The sequence below is a fragment of the Palaemon carinicauda genome, chromosome 2 (genome assembly GCF_036898095.1).
Source record: "Palaemon carinicauda isolate YSFRI2023 chromosome 2, ASM3689809v2, whole genome shotgun sequence".
In the NCBI taxonomy this organism is placed as follows: Eukaryota; Metazoa; Arthropoda; class Malacostraca; order Decapoda; family Palaemonidae; genus Palaemon; species Palaemon carinicauda.
The window spans coordinates 3891214-3908713 of NC_090726.1; positions in this window are offsets into that span (position 1 = coordinate 3891214).

A 17500-nucleotide genomic window follows, 5' to 3' on the forward strand; every position below is an offset into this window, starting at 1 on the left:
CATATATACACATACATACATATATGTGTACATTATATATATATATATATATATATATCATCGTGTGACGATGTAAATATCATAGGAATTGCGTTAAAGTAATCTGAAGCCCATCCGGAGTACCTATCTGTTTTAAAGACCTTTGAGAAACACCCGATTTCTATACTGCCATGAAGAAACTAATTAATTGGGGTGAGCTCAATTCCGATCTTCATTTAATGCAAGTTTGCTCAAAGTCAGCTAATGTTTATTCAATTAAAGTAATTTACTTGCTTAAGATTTTTTTTATCATTAAAAAAAGGGTTTTTAGGTTTACACTCTTAACACAGACTTTACATGGCTGATCAATAGATCCTTATGTGATACATCTTGTTCTATAATGACCGTTCGCTATCTAAGGCCAAATCAAAACTTATTCCAGTATTTATACTTTCTTTCTGTTGAGGATTTACCTTCGTGGAATTCTATTCTCGTAACTACGAAGAAGAATTTGTTAAAACCTATTTTAGGAAACGAGATATCTTCTTTGAATGTGTAAAGAAATGAAAGGCTCTAATTTTTCAAAATTGCAAAACTGTATTGAAAACTGATAGCGTAAAAATGTCCAGTAATAGAATAAGAAGGATCTTCTGCCCACATCATTCTAAAATGGAATCTTGACATAGGAAAAGTTACACATGATAATGGGGAAATAGTTATGTAACAGTTAGGTACGAACGACTTACGATACAACTAGCCTGTGGTAGCCTTCGTTAAATGCGAGATGTATTGCCATATCAAGATGTGGAAAATAAGCTCACATATAGATGTTTCTTTGGAACTAGTCCTGGTAACCATGTAACGAAATAGTAGTTAACATTTTATCAAAAGTATAAGCTAAATGTTTTAAATGTTATTATAAAGATAATTTTATATTGAGGAAAAGAAGTCTTTTGATGTTAATATCATATGTGGATCTACGGTAGTAAATTAGAATTAGGTCTGGTGGATAGAAAGACTTTTAAATAGGTTGTTGTGGCCTTATTGGTAACATCTCTGCCTGGTGATCGCCAGACGGAGGTTCGAGTCCCGATCAAACTCGTTAGTTCATTTACTGTCAGCAACCTCATGATCCTTGTAAGCTAAGTATGGGATTTTTTGCGGAACCTATAGGTCTACCTGCTGAGTCATCAGCAGCCATTACCTGGCCCTCCCTGGTCCCAGCTTCGATGAAGAGTGAGCTTGGGCGTTGATATATGATATACAGTCAGTCTCTAGGGCATTGTCCTGCTTGCTAGGGCAATGTCACTGCCCCTTGGCTATGCCATTCTTGAGTTGCCTTTAAAACTTTAGGCAGTATTCCTGTACTCATTTATTGTGCTATTTCGGGTTTGGAAACTTGAACCGTGGTATGTAGTTGGACCGAGTGAACGTCACTCAAAATTAATGGTGTTTGCAAATGACAGACAGTGTCCTTCAGGAAGATCAGATAACGAGAAACGTAAACATTCACAACAGTTTAAATTATCTTCCAGTCGATGACAATTGCACATTTAAGTTTTTGAGTCATGAGATAATTTGGTTTTGCCTATCATACGATTAATTTACCAATTTCCCTTTGGACATCGGGACCGCTTTATTGCGTTAATCGGTAAGCATTGTAGTCAAAGACCATTGTTACTGATCGTGTTTAGTCAAGAGCATTTTCATCATTATTGTAGTCATATTTCGTCAATCTTTTTCTTCTCGTCTTTTCATCATTATTCTCGCCTGTTTATAAATGGAGTTTATTATGATGTAATAACAATCCTATCTAAAAAAAAAAAAAAAGACAAATGTAGTAAGATTAAAAGCTAAATTACTTTTTGGAAAACAAATCGGATTAGCTAATTGCTTAATTTCGTCATTTGAATTTGGAGTGGTATAATAATATTGAAAGTATATCGTACTGTAATGTTTTTATTTTAGAATCCTTACGTATAGCCATTGTCATTCCTTTTAGAAAATTCGTGTTATATCAATATTTCTGGTGATATTAAGGGCGGTTAGCCTTTGGGAAGTGTTTCAATCTTTGTATGGGTTGTGCAGTGAAATCATGTGGTGTCGTAACTAGTGATTTTAGAGACAAAATTGCAGACTAATTTTCCTTTAAAATAGTCTTTTCAGTTTCATGAAAAGGAAAAGGGGAAACTGTGTATCTAAAGGAACTTCAATATATTTTGTTGAATGTTTTTGGAAATATTTTTTTAATTCACAATGAATTTGTTAAAGAAAACGAAAAGAAATAAATATTTATTAAAAGAAAAAAAGAAATAAATACTTGGGTTTTGTGGTTATACGAGTTATATTCAACATTTTGCAAAGTTACATCGTGCTGCTCTATAGCATATACACACACATCTCTCTCTCTCTCTCTCTCTCTCTCTCTCTCTCTCTCTCTCTCTCTCTCTCTCTCTCTCTCTCTCTCTCTATATATATATATATATATATATATATATATATGCGTGTGTGTGTCTATGTTTGAGAGTGGGGTTATTATATATATATATATATACACGTATATTCAAATAAGCCATATATATTTTTGATACATTAATGTCTGGATTCTCTTAACGACCTCGGGATCAGAGCCCCAGGCGAAATCACACAAAGACAAGAGCTTGGCTCCGGCCGGGAATCGAACCCTAGTCGGCAAGCTTGTATAGACAGTGACTAAGCCACTTGGCCACGAAGAAAGATAAAAGTCAATGACAATTCTTCTGTACTTATATCTGTCGAATTCAGGTATTTTGTACTTAGAATTGAAATCAACCCATCTTCACCATCGTAGCTAATTGGTAGTTTGTTACTTGGCATTCAATTAATGATAAATTTTGCACATTTTAACCTGTTTTTCATATTCAAATAAGCCATATATATTTTTGATACATTAATGTCTGGATTCTCTTAACGACCTCGGGATCAGAGCCCCAGGCCTGGGGCTCTGATCCCGAGGTCGTTAAGAGAATCCAGACATTAATGTATCAAAAATATATATGGCTTATTTGAATATGAAAAACACGTAAAAATGTGCAAAATTTATCATATACGTATATAGGCTATATATATATATATATATATATATATATATATATATATATATATATATATATATATATATATATATATATATATATATGTATATATGTATATATTTATAAACCTCGAAATGTTTACTATATATCAAATCGAGTTAAACCCTACCAGGATGTCTACCTATAACAAAACCCGCATTCAAAACTTGATCAAAGTCGAATGCACCTCGTCTTTCATGAGACATCACAGCCTTTCTCTGGAATGACCTTAGCTCTCAAAATGTTGCAGCTGAAATACCTGGAAAATAAAGCACACAATGGAATTGTGACAGGAACTGGTAAACAGTTTTGATCTCTCTGTTGCTCTTGTGTTACGTCCCCAGTTTCCGGAAGGATCCATTGACGGAGATTTTCATTTAGAAAACAATACGTGCCTTAACAATTTCGGACCGTGTGACATATTGCGAAGCAATTTCATTATTGGTAAAGCAGTTGGCGGCTGTGTATTCTTATGACGCATATTCTATGTAGTTTTAGTGTGTGTACATATATACAGTATATATATATATATATATATATATATATATATATATATATATATATATATATATATATATACATATATATATATATGTATATATATATATATATATATATATATATGTATATATATATATATATTTATATATATGCACACACACACACACACATATATGTATATATATATATATATATATATATATATATGAATATATATATATATATATATATATATATATATATATATATATGCGTGTGTATGTGATTCATGCCATAAGCGTATGATTAATCATCAGCATATGCAGTATCACGACTTATACCGTAGCCTACACATAAACACACTTGACTAGGCTTCGTAACATTTCAGAGACAATAAAAAAAGATTGCTAATTGTAATTATTGCCAGGCTGACAATAATGATGATAGTAACCAAATATATTTGAATAACAGCAAATTAAATAAAGTTCACTTATATAACTCTTAATAGTCCCAAAAACTGAAAATTAATTTTTGTATATTTTTGACGTTGGGTTTATATTCTTTTTTGACATTTGGTTGGCGCGACATCATTCTAAACCGCACGAAATATTAGATATACAGCAAAGGATAAAGGTTAATTGAAAATCTGAGTGGTTGGCTAATGAGAACTTACAAGCAACAGTTGATTGTTTGTGGTGATATGTTATTAATGACATAATTGTTTAAGAGATTTCAACTTGTATTCGTAATTTACCAAAAAAGGAATGGGGTGAAAGAATGCTAATAATTTAATGCTGCATCCATAAGAGAGAGAGAGAGAGAGAGAGAGAGAGAGAGAGAGAGAGAGAGAGAGAGAGAGAGAGAGGGGGGGGGGGGCAGTGTTTTTAAGTTTATTTATTGAAAACAGCTACTAAGGGCGAAAATCCCTTAAAATCTGGGAGGTTCTCGACGCAAAACAGAATGATGGAGTCGAACATTCATCAACATCAATCTTAGTTGGGATATTTCTGGTGTCTGTGAAAAGGAAAAGGCGAATGAAAGGATAGATAAGAGAGACACGCAAAGAGCTAGAAGGAGAAATGTACTAAGGAAAAGAGCATCAGGTGAATATGGTACAAAGGAAAAACGACATGAAAACAAAGAAGAGAATAATGAAAGTATATAATATGAGCAGGATAAAATTAATGCTAAATAGAATGTAAAATAAAGAGAAATAAGCATGAATATACTAGCGTCACAACTTCACATTAAATAAATGTGTTCAGAAGTTTTTCATACTAAATGATCAAGCTTTTTTAAAATGTTTCTATACAGTTCAATACAACCTTTAGCGTACTGTGTTTGGTTAAATCATCTGTTAATTTATGTCTTGGATTGTTAGAGAACCCCATAAATATCATTCTTAGAAAATGTACCATAAAAAGGGTCGTGTCCAAAACTTCACTGCTGTAGTAATTATTACCAACTAGCAAAGATGGCGGAGGGATACAACGACAAGGGTAATGTTACTATTGTAGACAAACCTAATGAATAAAAGATTTGTCAATGAAAGGTTAAAATGACAAATGAAAGATAAGTAGTTTCAGTATCAAAATAATGATGAAAAAGATACAATTCTATTAAAATAAATCCTCCCTGACTCCTCCTTGCTGCAGATTCTAAGCATGGCAAAAAATAAAAGAACATTAAGTATTGGACATCAAGAGTAAAGTACATTATCTTCAGGACATAAAAGCTATTAGTGAACATTTAATTTTCATAAAAAAGTCTTTGATTTCAATGATGTTAGAAGAGTAATATATAGTCATAAACATGAGTTTGTCATCACTGTATTCGTCGAGCGTTCTGAAGAATTAACCAAGTGGAGGGACCTCTGACTACTGTACACCTGTTTAGATCCAGGAGGGTGAATTTTTGCTTAGGCTAGCCATGGTAGATATCAACAGAATCCAGGAAGACATCTTTGAACTAACAATGCATCCAGAAACGGGATTCAAGATGAAGAGCGGGTTTCTGAGTCATCTCTGCCTAGTCTGCTAAGATTTCTAGAACCGATTATGGCTAGAGTTGGTGGCTCCTTTTGAACTAGACAAGCGTTTCAACAAGGCTCCTGTGCTCAATGTGTCTTTGTGAACATAGAATCGAAACAGGAGAGAGATTAGTAACTTTAAGGGAGATATCTCAGGGAGCGACCATCGCTTAGTCCTTAGGGACCTATTCCAGAACATAAAAGCCACAGACCAATATTAAGGCTCAGAGATACTTCAAAGGAAGAACCAGGATCACCAACATTGATTCTACTCAGGTTGAAGCTGCAAGGAGAAATTCTCTTTAGAATGTTAGAAAAGTAAAAATGGTAATAGACATGGGAATAAGTGAATAGGGGGAAGAATAAAATATAGCGAAAATTCTCACTACAAGTGCTATGCAGCATTTCTTTCTAAAATCAGGAAAGCGTTAAACATAAAAATTTACTATGTTTTTTCCCTATGTAAAATTAACATCACTCATGCTTGTTAGCTGAATGACGTACGAGTGCGAATTTGTGGGAAACAAAGTATTTCACATTTAATGGTTTTTGGAAATACCAAAAGCTGGAATGGATAAAAAAAAGAAGGGAAAAATTTGGCTGCATTGTCAAATAGACAAAACTTTTCAATTCTCTTTCCAGAGTTACCATTTCAATTAAAAGAAATACAGCTGGAAATTTTCAGTAAAATTATTTATTGGTGAAACACGATAAAAGCGTGGACACAGTATTGCGCTGGCCAAAACACAATGTGAAAAAAAAAAATTGAATTTAAAAACTTGATAGTAATTGGCCATGTCACAGTAAACGCATTGGGCCTTAACTGGTATCCCGTTTTGTTACAGTTGCGTCCAAACTGACATTATAATATTTCCTGACAGCTCCACTATCATGTTTGCCTACTAATATCCCAAGTTTAGAGATTACCTAAACCAATGTAAAAAAGTGAACATCAAAGGAAATGAATATTTGTTTTGATGTTGTTACTGTTTTTAGAATGATTTATTGTTAATTTGTTCTCATCATTTATTTATTTCCTTGTTTCCTTTCCTCACTAGCTATTTTTCCCTATTGGAGCCCTTGGGCTTATAGCATCTTGCTTTTCCAACAAGGGCTGTAGCTTGGCTAGTAATGATAATAATAATAAATTTGCCAATTTCTAGGTAGTTTCAGTATCATTTAGATTTTTACATTTTTCTGTTTTTCTTTTTCTTTTAATTTTGTATGTGGGAATCACTCCTTCATCTGTATGAATAATCGTGCTTCACAGCATTATTAGTAATAAATGGTCTAATTTCCCTTTTGATATTTAATTATTATTCATAAATGTTAATCAGGATGTTATTTACTATTTAATTGACATTTTATAAAGTTAATATATATGTACAATATATATACATATACATATATATATATATACATATATATATATATATATATATATATATATATATATATATACATATATATACATACATATATATACATACATATATGTGTGTTTGTGTGTGTCCGTTCTACGCGCAAATTAATATATATATATATATATATATATATATATATATATATATATATATATACGTATACATATATACACACACACGTATCGGTACACACAAACACACACACAGATACATACACACACACACACACACACACACACACACATATATATATATATATATATATATATATGTATGTATATATATATGTATATATATATATATATATATATATATATATATATATATATATATATATATATATTTATTATATAGAGCTCAGTATTCAAAACAAATTCAAAATAGAATTTCAAGAGCCTCGATAGCACTGTAGTTGGCCGGGTCAGGATAATAAACAAACACGCTGTTTTTTTAGCAACGTTTCATTCCCTTTCGTTAATCGAAAACGTTTGGCCTAAATTGATATCCCACACATTGTATTCCAAGCAAACAAGTGAAAAGAGAACTTACGTCATCCTTTCTGCACTTTTCGACCGCTATCACCAAATACCCACAACACCACACGTAGCTTCCATTTGCCTCTATGTACCCCTTCCTCAAAATATTAAAAAAGATGATACGAATAATGATTATCCAAGAAATATTTAGGTTCGTTGAAATTTAAAATTTTTTAATCTTCTGTAGATAGATCAATTCCTCGCTCATTTTATCCATTGGTTTTATTAACAGGCTTCTTATCAATTTCCAAGAATAGATCTTCACTTTATTATATTTCTTACTGTTTATCTTCGACCAATTTTTTTTATGGAAACTTTTATTACATTTTAACCATACATTTCTATTGCCATTTAGTTTCTCTTTTGTCTAATTACTTTTCTCTCTGGTATCTTCTGGATGTTAAAAGACATATTTATTTTTTTCAAATATTAAGAAATCAATATAAAGAATTGATATTAGAGAAAACTTTTACCGATTATGACTTTCAAAAATATATATTTTCTTCATGACTAGTATTTTGTAGGAAATTCAACTACATGAAAGTTTCGATACTAATTTCGTTTTTTATGGGGCATTGAACGTTGGCATTTGTTTTCATACAAAGGGAGATTACCTTTTGTTATAGTTTGACAAATAATAAATTTATCTTTCTAAGTTTATTTGTTCGTTGATGTTAGTTTTTTTTTATTCCATTCATCCTGTAAAATAGAACAAAAGTTATCTTTAGTATTAGAAGGCTGTTTGCGTTTCACTAAGCAACAACTGGTCTTCCTTCCCTTCATTAACGTGGCATTGACTCGGGACAGTAATCAAGTGTTCTTTCAGTCCAATGATTGTTTGATGAAGGCTCGGGAAAAATAACGTAGTGTTAATCAACTTCGCCGGAAATTCCTCGTAACCCTCATTGCCTAATGAAGATTAATTGACATTTCCTTTTTAGTTGGAAAATGATCTTTTGACCCGTACTGCTGCACTTTCTGAAAACGGAATGTGTTAGATAGGATATTTGTATTCCAGTTTTAAAACCTCTCTCTCTCTCTCTCTCTCTCTCTCTCTCTCTCTCTCTCTCTCTCTCTCTCTCTCTGTTACACCAGAAGACAAAGAAGAAAGAAAATACACGATAACAAAAATGGTCTCTCTCTCTCTCTCTCTCTCTCTCTCTCTCTCTCTCTCTCTCTCTCTCTCTCTCTCTCTCTCTGTATCACACCAGAAGACAAAGAATAAGGAAAATACGCGGTAGTAAAAATGATAAAAAACAAAATTAATCTAAATGAAATGTCAAAGGGTAGCGTGACCCTTCATGAATGCAAGAGGTCGAAACGAATTTCATTAAGTAAGAATGCATACAAGTATGTAAGTAGAGATATTCTGTTTTATATGAAAGGAAATTCTCTATTTGTAGTATGGTAGGAGTTTATAAAGAGCAATCTTCATAAGTTCTAGTATTTTTCTTTCTATCTGATGGCTTGAATGTTTATTTGTTTATTAATAGGAACACCTTGACATTAAAATCTACGTAAACAATTTCTATCAAAGATAAAAATAGTTCAAATAATCTAAAAAAAAAAAAATATGGCTACAAATTAATCTTGGAATGATTTTGCAAACAATTTCTTTGGTTTTAAGGCATGTCTAAACAATATATGGTTATATATTATTTTGATATAGTTTGACATATCACGAGAATAATACTGTATAATACAACCGTTTTTTATTGTAACAACGTATTGAAACGTATTATTTAAATTTTTGGATGGATCAAAGACAAACAAAGAGAAACTTCATTGATCTCGAAAAGAAATATTGATTGTGATGATAGAATTCCAAATGTTAACTTATTAAAAGCATATCGGGGTATTTAACTAGCTGATAATTAGTGAAATTATATATATACACATAGATGAAAGGGGTATTGAATTTACGTAAATGACAAATCAAGAAAGGAAAACAGTAATGGTATGAATAAGAGAGAGAGAGAGAGAGAGAGAGAGAGAGAGAGAGAGAGAGAGAGAGAGAGAGAGAGAGAGAGAGAGAGAGAGAGAATAGTAAATACCACGTTTAGCAATATTATTATTATTATTATTATTACTATCCAAGCTACAACCCTAATTGGAAAAGCAAGATGCTATAAGCCCAGGGGCTCCAACAGGGAAAAATAGCCCAGTGAGGAAAGGAAATAAGGAAATAAATAACTGAAGAGAACAAATTAACAATAAATCATTCTAAAAAAAGTAATGTCAAAAGAGATATATCATATATAAACTATTAACAACGTCAACAACAAATATGTCATATATAAACTATAAAAAGACTCATGTCCGCCTGGTCAACAAAAAAGCATTTGCTCCAACTTTGAACTTTTGAAGTTCTACTGATTCAACAACCCGATTAGGAAGATCATTCCACAACTTGGTAACAGCTGGAATAAAACTTCTAGAGTACTGCGTAGTATTGAGTCTTATGATGGAGAAGGCCTGGCTATTAGAATTAACTGCCTGCCTAGTATTACGAACAGGATAGAATTGTCCAGGGAGATCTGAATGTAAAGGATGGTCAGAGTTATGAAAAATCTTATGCAACATGCATAATGAACTAATTGATCGACGGTGCCAGAGATTAATATCTAGATCAGGAATAAGAAATTTAATAGACCGTAAGTTTCTGTCCAACAAATTAAGATGAGAATCAGCAGCTGAAGACCAGACAGGAGAACAATACTCAAAACAAGGTAGAATAAAAGAATTAAAACATTTCTTCAGAATAGATTGATCACCGAATATCTTAAAAGACTTTCTCAATAAGCCAATTTTTTGTGCAATTGAAGAAGACACAGACCTTATATGTTTCTCAAAAGTAAATTTGCTATCAAGAATCACGCCTAAAATTTTGAAAGAGTCATACAAATTTAAAGAAACATTATCAATACTGAGATCCGGATGTTGAGGAGCCACCGTCCGTGACCTACTTACAATCATACTTTGAGTTTTGTTAGGATTCAACTTCATACCCCATAATTTGCACCATGCACTAATTTTAGCTAAATCTCTATTAAGGGATTCACCAACCCCAGATCTACATTCAGGGGATGGAATTGATGCAAAGAGAGTAGCATCATCTGCATATGCAACAAGCTTATTTTCTAGGCCAAACCACATGTCATGTGTATATAGTATGAAAAGTAATGGGCCAAGAACACTACCCTGTGGAACACCGGATATCACATTCCTATACTCACTATGGTGCCCATCAACAACAACTCTTTGAGATCTACTACTTAAAAAATCAATAATAATGCTAAGAAACGACCCACCCACTCCCAACTGTTTCAGTTTGAAAACAAGGGCCTCATGATTAACACGGTCAAAGGCAGCACTAAAATCAAGGCCAATCATACGAACTTCCCGACCACAATCAAGGGATTTCTGTACTGCATTGGAGATTGTAAGAAGGGCATCACATGCTCCAAGGCCTTTCCGAAAACCAAATTGCAAACTAGGGAATAGATGATTACCTTCAGCAAACCTATTAAGACGTTTTGCCAGAAGACGTTCAAAAACTTTAGATAATATGGGAGTTATGGAAATTGGGCGGTAATCAGTGGGACTTGAGCTACCACAAACACATTTACATAGAGGAGTAACATTACCAATTCTCCAACAAGTGCTAAAAGCTCTTCTTCTTGCTAACTTGCGTAAAATAACAGATAACTTTGGAGCTAAGAAATCTGCTGTCTTTATAAAAAACAAAGGAAAAATACCATTTGGGTCTACACCTCCATAAGCATCAAGGTCCATCAACAGAGCTTTAATCTCACGAGATCGAAAAGCTAAACTAGTTAGTTTAGCCTCAGGAAAACAGGAATGAGGAAGTTCAAGTTTTTCATTACTCTGTTTACTGTCAAAAACATCAGCCAAAAGGGTTGCCTTTTCCTTTGGACAGTGAGTGACGGAGCCATCTGGTTTAAGTAAAGGAGGAACTGTTGCATCTACACCAAAGAGTGCAGATTTAAGGGTAGACCACCATTTATGTTCCTGAGTTGTACCAGAGAGGGTTTCCTTTATGATTAAATTGTACTCCTTTTCAGTTGAGGCATAAACTCTCTGAGCAAAAGCTCGAAGCTGAGTATAGTTGTTCCAGGTCAAATCTGATCTGTTACCCTTCCAAAGGTGATAGGCCTCCTGCTTCTCCAAATAAGCACGTCTACAATCATCATTGAACCACGGTTTGTCCTTCATTCGGTACCTTAGCACACGAGAAGGGATACGCCTATCAATTATGTTGACTAGATTCTCATTCAAAGGGACAACAGGATCTACACTATTATATAATTGTGACCAATTCAAGCACAAAAGATCATGCAAAATCCCATTCCAGTCTGCTTGGGATTTCATATAAATTTTACAAGAATATGATATATCAGGGACAGGCTGCTCAGTCTTCACTAATAATGAAATCAAGGCATGATCAGAAGTCCCGACTGGAGAACCAACCTTACTAGTTATAACGCCAGGGGAGTCAGTGTATACGAGGTCCAAGCAATTACCAGACCTGTGAGTAGCTTCATTTATGATTTGCTCACAGCCTGATTCCGAGGCAAAGTCTAAAGCTCTTAAGCCATGGCAATCGGTAGGAGAGATAGAACTCAACCACTCCCTATGGTGAGCATTAAAATCACCAACAAAGACAAACGAAGCCTTTCTATCATCTTCTTGTATCTTAGCCATAATGGTAAGAAGACAATCGAAGATAGAATCATCCATGTCTGGATTCCGGTAGATTGAACACAAATAAAAGTTGTTATGCCTGCCACAAACTTTTATTACCTGAATCTCATGACATCCACATTGATAGCAGGACTTATGAGAAGCAGGGTACTCGGTCCTAATATACACCGCCATTCCCCTGGCCCTAGGAATGGAATCACGTTTCAGCATTATTGGCTTCTTAAAACCAGTTATAAGGAGCTCAGATGAGTGCCTCATATTAGAAACCAAAGTTTCTGAGCACAAAAGAATATCATACTGTCTGGACGCAACTGTAAGGTCTCGGATATTTGCATGAAGACCACGAATATTGCAATACAGAAGACGACATTGACGAAATCTAGGACGTACTGGTCCCGGATTTCGCTCAATGTCTCCAGACAGCATAAGAATTAATAGAAATAAAAAAGAGACATCATATTCGGGATTTTCAGGTTGTAAATAATATCAAGATTGCAACAATCTTAGTGAAGACTTTGCTAGGATTTGAATTAGATATAATTTTCCTGATTTCTCATTATTACCTCCGCAAACGAAGTGGGGAGGAGGTTATGTTTTCAACCTGTTTGTCTGTTTGTCCGTTGTTGGTTTGTGAACAACTTCCTGGGCACAATTTTACTCATAATGTAAAACCTTCAGGGATTATTTGTTGTCTTGAGACATAATAGTGGTTTAATTTAGAAAGTCCTAGGTCAAAAGTCAATGTTAAGTTCGAGCGAAAGGTCGAGAAATAAGCTGCCGTGGCGTATGTCTGCACTCTCAGAGTGCTTTTCTAGTTTAGTTACCATTTCCTCTAGTATTTTTGTACTTTATCCTTATTCTATGTATTGTCTTATGGTTTCTTGTGTATATCAGATTCCTTTGAGTTCGCTACCCTCTTCTGATATATTATTTTTCCATTAGTAATAAGAAACTCACCTCAAAAAAGGTATGAGTAGTCTGGCAGATTATGAGGAGTATTTTCAAAACACTTGATTCCCAGCAAATCTATTTAAATCATAGAAAGTGAACTTGTAAAGGTAGTTTTCATTTTAAATATACTATTGGGGTATTTTGTAAACTTTACTCAGTTTATTAGGTTTATTCAGAGCTAAAGACCTAAGGTATTGGAGGCACAATAATGCATTTAGACGAATTCCAAAGTGACTATTTTCTTGGTAAATTAGGATGGATGTTAATTTTTTTAAATAAGTAAAGAAGATAGATAAGTAAGTTGAATGCCTAGCTAATAATCCTTTCTATAGTTTTCACAAAAAGATATATGGAAAAACAGTACCCTTTTCCGTACATCATTAATGAACCCTAATAAGGTAGCGGTATCACTTTCAAAACTCTACCACCAGAAATAATTCATTTTTTTAGAAAGAGCTACATTCTATTCTGATCTCTTTAGGATGTATGGCAGAATATTTTCCAAACAAGATTTCTTTTAAGAATCATGATAGAAGACTTAGTAAGAAATTACTATTAGGGATAATTCCGCAAACATGACATGTTTTCATTCAGGAGCTCAAATGGCGAACGAGTATCAATGGTGTAGATATTAGCTCAGATGTAAAATATCATCATCACGAAAATACATTGTAAGTTTGTTTTTTGGTATAGAGAGAAGGTTATTATGTCAACACGAGTCATTTCTCGGAGCTATTTAAACTTGTTAACTATATAAAACTAGTGTACGCAACCTGTTAAAAAATGAAGGCTAAATATTTAAATAGATGTGCACATACATGCATACATACAGATTCAACTCTCTCCAATCCCTCCTCCTTTCCTAACTACCACGGCAGTTTGGGCAATTTGTTGGAGATTGTTTTTTTCCGAGTGGTTGCCGTTCAGAATGATAGAAAAAAATATATGTAAGTATATATATATATGTATATATATATATATATATATATATATATATATATATATATATATGTGTGTGTGTGTGTGTGTGTGTGTGTGTGTGAGTGCGTGTGTTGTGTGCGTTTGTATAGTAAGGCACATGTTCTTTATTACATAAGGGAAATGACTGTTGTCAACCTCTGGACTCATTTCATCCGTTTGAGGTTATTAGAGGTTACCAAACAGGCCAAGTTCGAGATTGCTAATGGAAATGGCCTACCTATCTCGCTTAACTGTAATTGATATAAGAAATGTTCTTTTCAAGATTGAAGTATTGTTGTTGTGAGAGTAACTCCATATTTCCCTGAAGCGTTCGAGGTCGATTTATATTGTCTTCTCAATAATAATGTCACTTCTGAGAGCTAACAGTTCTTGGAGCCTCTGTCTATGGTACAAACCCTTCGGTGTTCACTATCCGAGGAACTGAAGAGTTTCAATGTTTTCGCTTAACAAGATGAAAGTACGACAACAGATTTTTTCTCCTCTATAGCCTTAGAGGTGACTTTCCAACGGACGGTACATCAATTTCGCCATTATTGGTATATAAACAGCGTTTTAATCAACTTTTTTAGCGTTAGTATCCAACAAAGGAGACTCCAGTATCGCCATTATAACTCTGTCATGGCAACGAAATAGGATGCAAAGGAAAGAATGGGGAATTGCTTTGTTCCCTTGTTGTGTATCTACATCATCGTCTGATGATATTGTGTATCATTATGACTTCTATAATGAAGAGTTTCTCCTCACACCCTCTCTTTTTTCTTCAGTCCTTATATCTAACCATAAAATGATGTATACCATCTGCTGGTAATGATATTTTCTTATTAAATTCATCTGTCTGGTTATACTTACGGGAATAATGTATAAAGATTTATCCAAAATATGATTTAGTAATAGTCGTTTCTCTAGTGGTATTTAAATGTTATAAAGTTCTCGTTTTTTTTTCTCATAATTTTATCGTCCATCAACCTTTCTCTTGTCCTTGTATTTTTATTCCTCTTTCTCTGGCACTCTCTCTCCCTGATGAGAGAAGTAATGTCAAACTTTTTTTTCATCAAGCATCTAATGGGTATCTTGATAAAAAGAAAAAAATAAATTATTATTCATTCAATTATATGATGATATAATAGATTTTTTATTTAAGGTTAGGTAAAAACTCATAAAGTTTGTATTTCGTATCGATATGCAATGTTATTTTCGTATATGCTGATATTCAACTACATATTGGAATACATGGTCTACATTTTTTACATTTTTCATCTAGATTGTTACATTCTGTTACTTTATTTTCAAAAAATATCAAAATATTTGATTCTGTCACACCTTTCGCTTTCTATACTATGATTTTATTTCCAGGAATTTCATATATTTTTATCAGTTTAGAATAAGAATTCTACATTCCCACCAACCTCTCTCTCTCTCTCTCTCTCTCTCTCTCTCTCTCTCTCTCTCTCTCTCTCTCTCTCTCTCTCTCTCTCTCTCTCTCAGAAACAAAATGTTATACTTGTATTGCTCTCCATTTATATTTAAGATAATTGCCTGTTTTTATTATACCTCATTTCTGTGTACCTTTGATTCCTTTTGCCCTTTCGTATAAGAAAAAAAGATAATTGTACTGAGACACAGAATTCCAAAACACCCAAAAGGATAGAAAAATAAAAGAAGGAATAAAGAGATATCATCGCAGAAAGAGAATGGAGGGAAAGGGTAACTGATAAAAAAAATCAGTAAGAAGAATTGCAACTACGAAATAAAGTGTGCGGGAATGAAGAGGGAAAGAAGGAATAGACAACAGGGGAATAATAAATCAGGTCAGAAATATTTCGATGGTGAACGCAGCTATTATTATTATTATTATTATTATTATTATTATTATTATTATTATTATTATTATTATTATTCAAAACAATGTTTCAATCATTTGACCAACGTCTGTTTTTGTGAAGTTGAAAACATATGTTCATACAGTAAGTTAAATGAAATTTCATAGGGCAAAGTTTAAACGAGGTTCAATTTTTTCATTTACAATATAAAATGTTCTCAGGAATCTTAACTCTTTCAAATTAAGCATCACATATAATACTATAATAATTAATTTCTAAAATTAGTATTTCAAGAGACATGATTATACTCCTATAGAAGATTGTGGAGGCTTACTTAATGCTATAAATATCCTTCAACTGTTGTCACTACAGTATGTTCAAATGCTATGGTAGGCAAGTTTTGTTGAACTACCAATATATTCTGAGCTATACTTCGGACATAGAAATTTGTAAACAATCATTAGGGTTGTGGTAGCCTATTGGAAATGTACCTGCCTGGCAATCTCCTGGATCAGGGTTGGAGTCCCGCTCAAGCAAGACGGTTTATTGTAGTGTGTGTGTATTGGCGGGGGTTTAGTTTGGGGGAGCCTATAGGTCTACCTGCTGAGCCATCAGCAGTCATTGCCTGGCTCTCCCTGGTCCTAGTTGTGTGTATATGGTGTCTCTGGGGCATTGCCCTGCCGGGGCACTGCCAATGTCCCTTGCCTCTGACGTTCATGAGCGACCTTTATATCTTTTAACAGTTCACTAGATGAGATATCCTTAGACGAATAATTTCCTTACATTGAAATTATTTGGAAATACAATTCGAGTGCTCATATTTTTAAACATTTCTTTTTATTGGATTGTTGATCTTATTTGATGTATAAGGAAATCTTAAATAAATTATTTGGTCTTTTATTTCATAATTCTGGTTATTAATGTACATGCTGTGATTAAGTCTTGATCTCTTTTTTTATAGTTCAAATTGTCTTAATAACATTTGTTGTTGAGGAATTGTTATAAGAATGTGATTTCCTTATGGGAATTTAGATAATATAAAGAGAAAGGATATGTCTTATAAGGGGGTCACTGATATTATTCATTTACATTTAAAATAACATCCACTTATTCATTTTAAACCTAGAAAAGTGATGGTGGGTTTTCTAGAAATTTCCATATCTACGTTAAGATCAACAGTTTTCGTTATATGTAAGTCCAAGAATGACATTTTGTCTTGGTCCTCTTCTTTCAGAGTAAATTTGATATTAGCATGATGGGAGATATCATATTATGTATGTTGATATTACTACTGACGTTCAAGTGTTCCTAGGAATAGATGCTAAGAGGTATAAGGATTTTAATAATTCTGAGAATTAATAACACTAAATAGAGGAATGGTTTACATCTGTATATATATATATATATATATATATATATATATATATATATATATATATATATATATATATATATTTATATA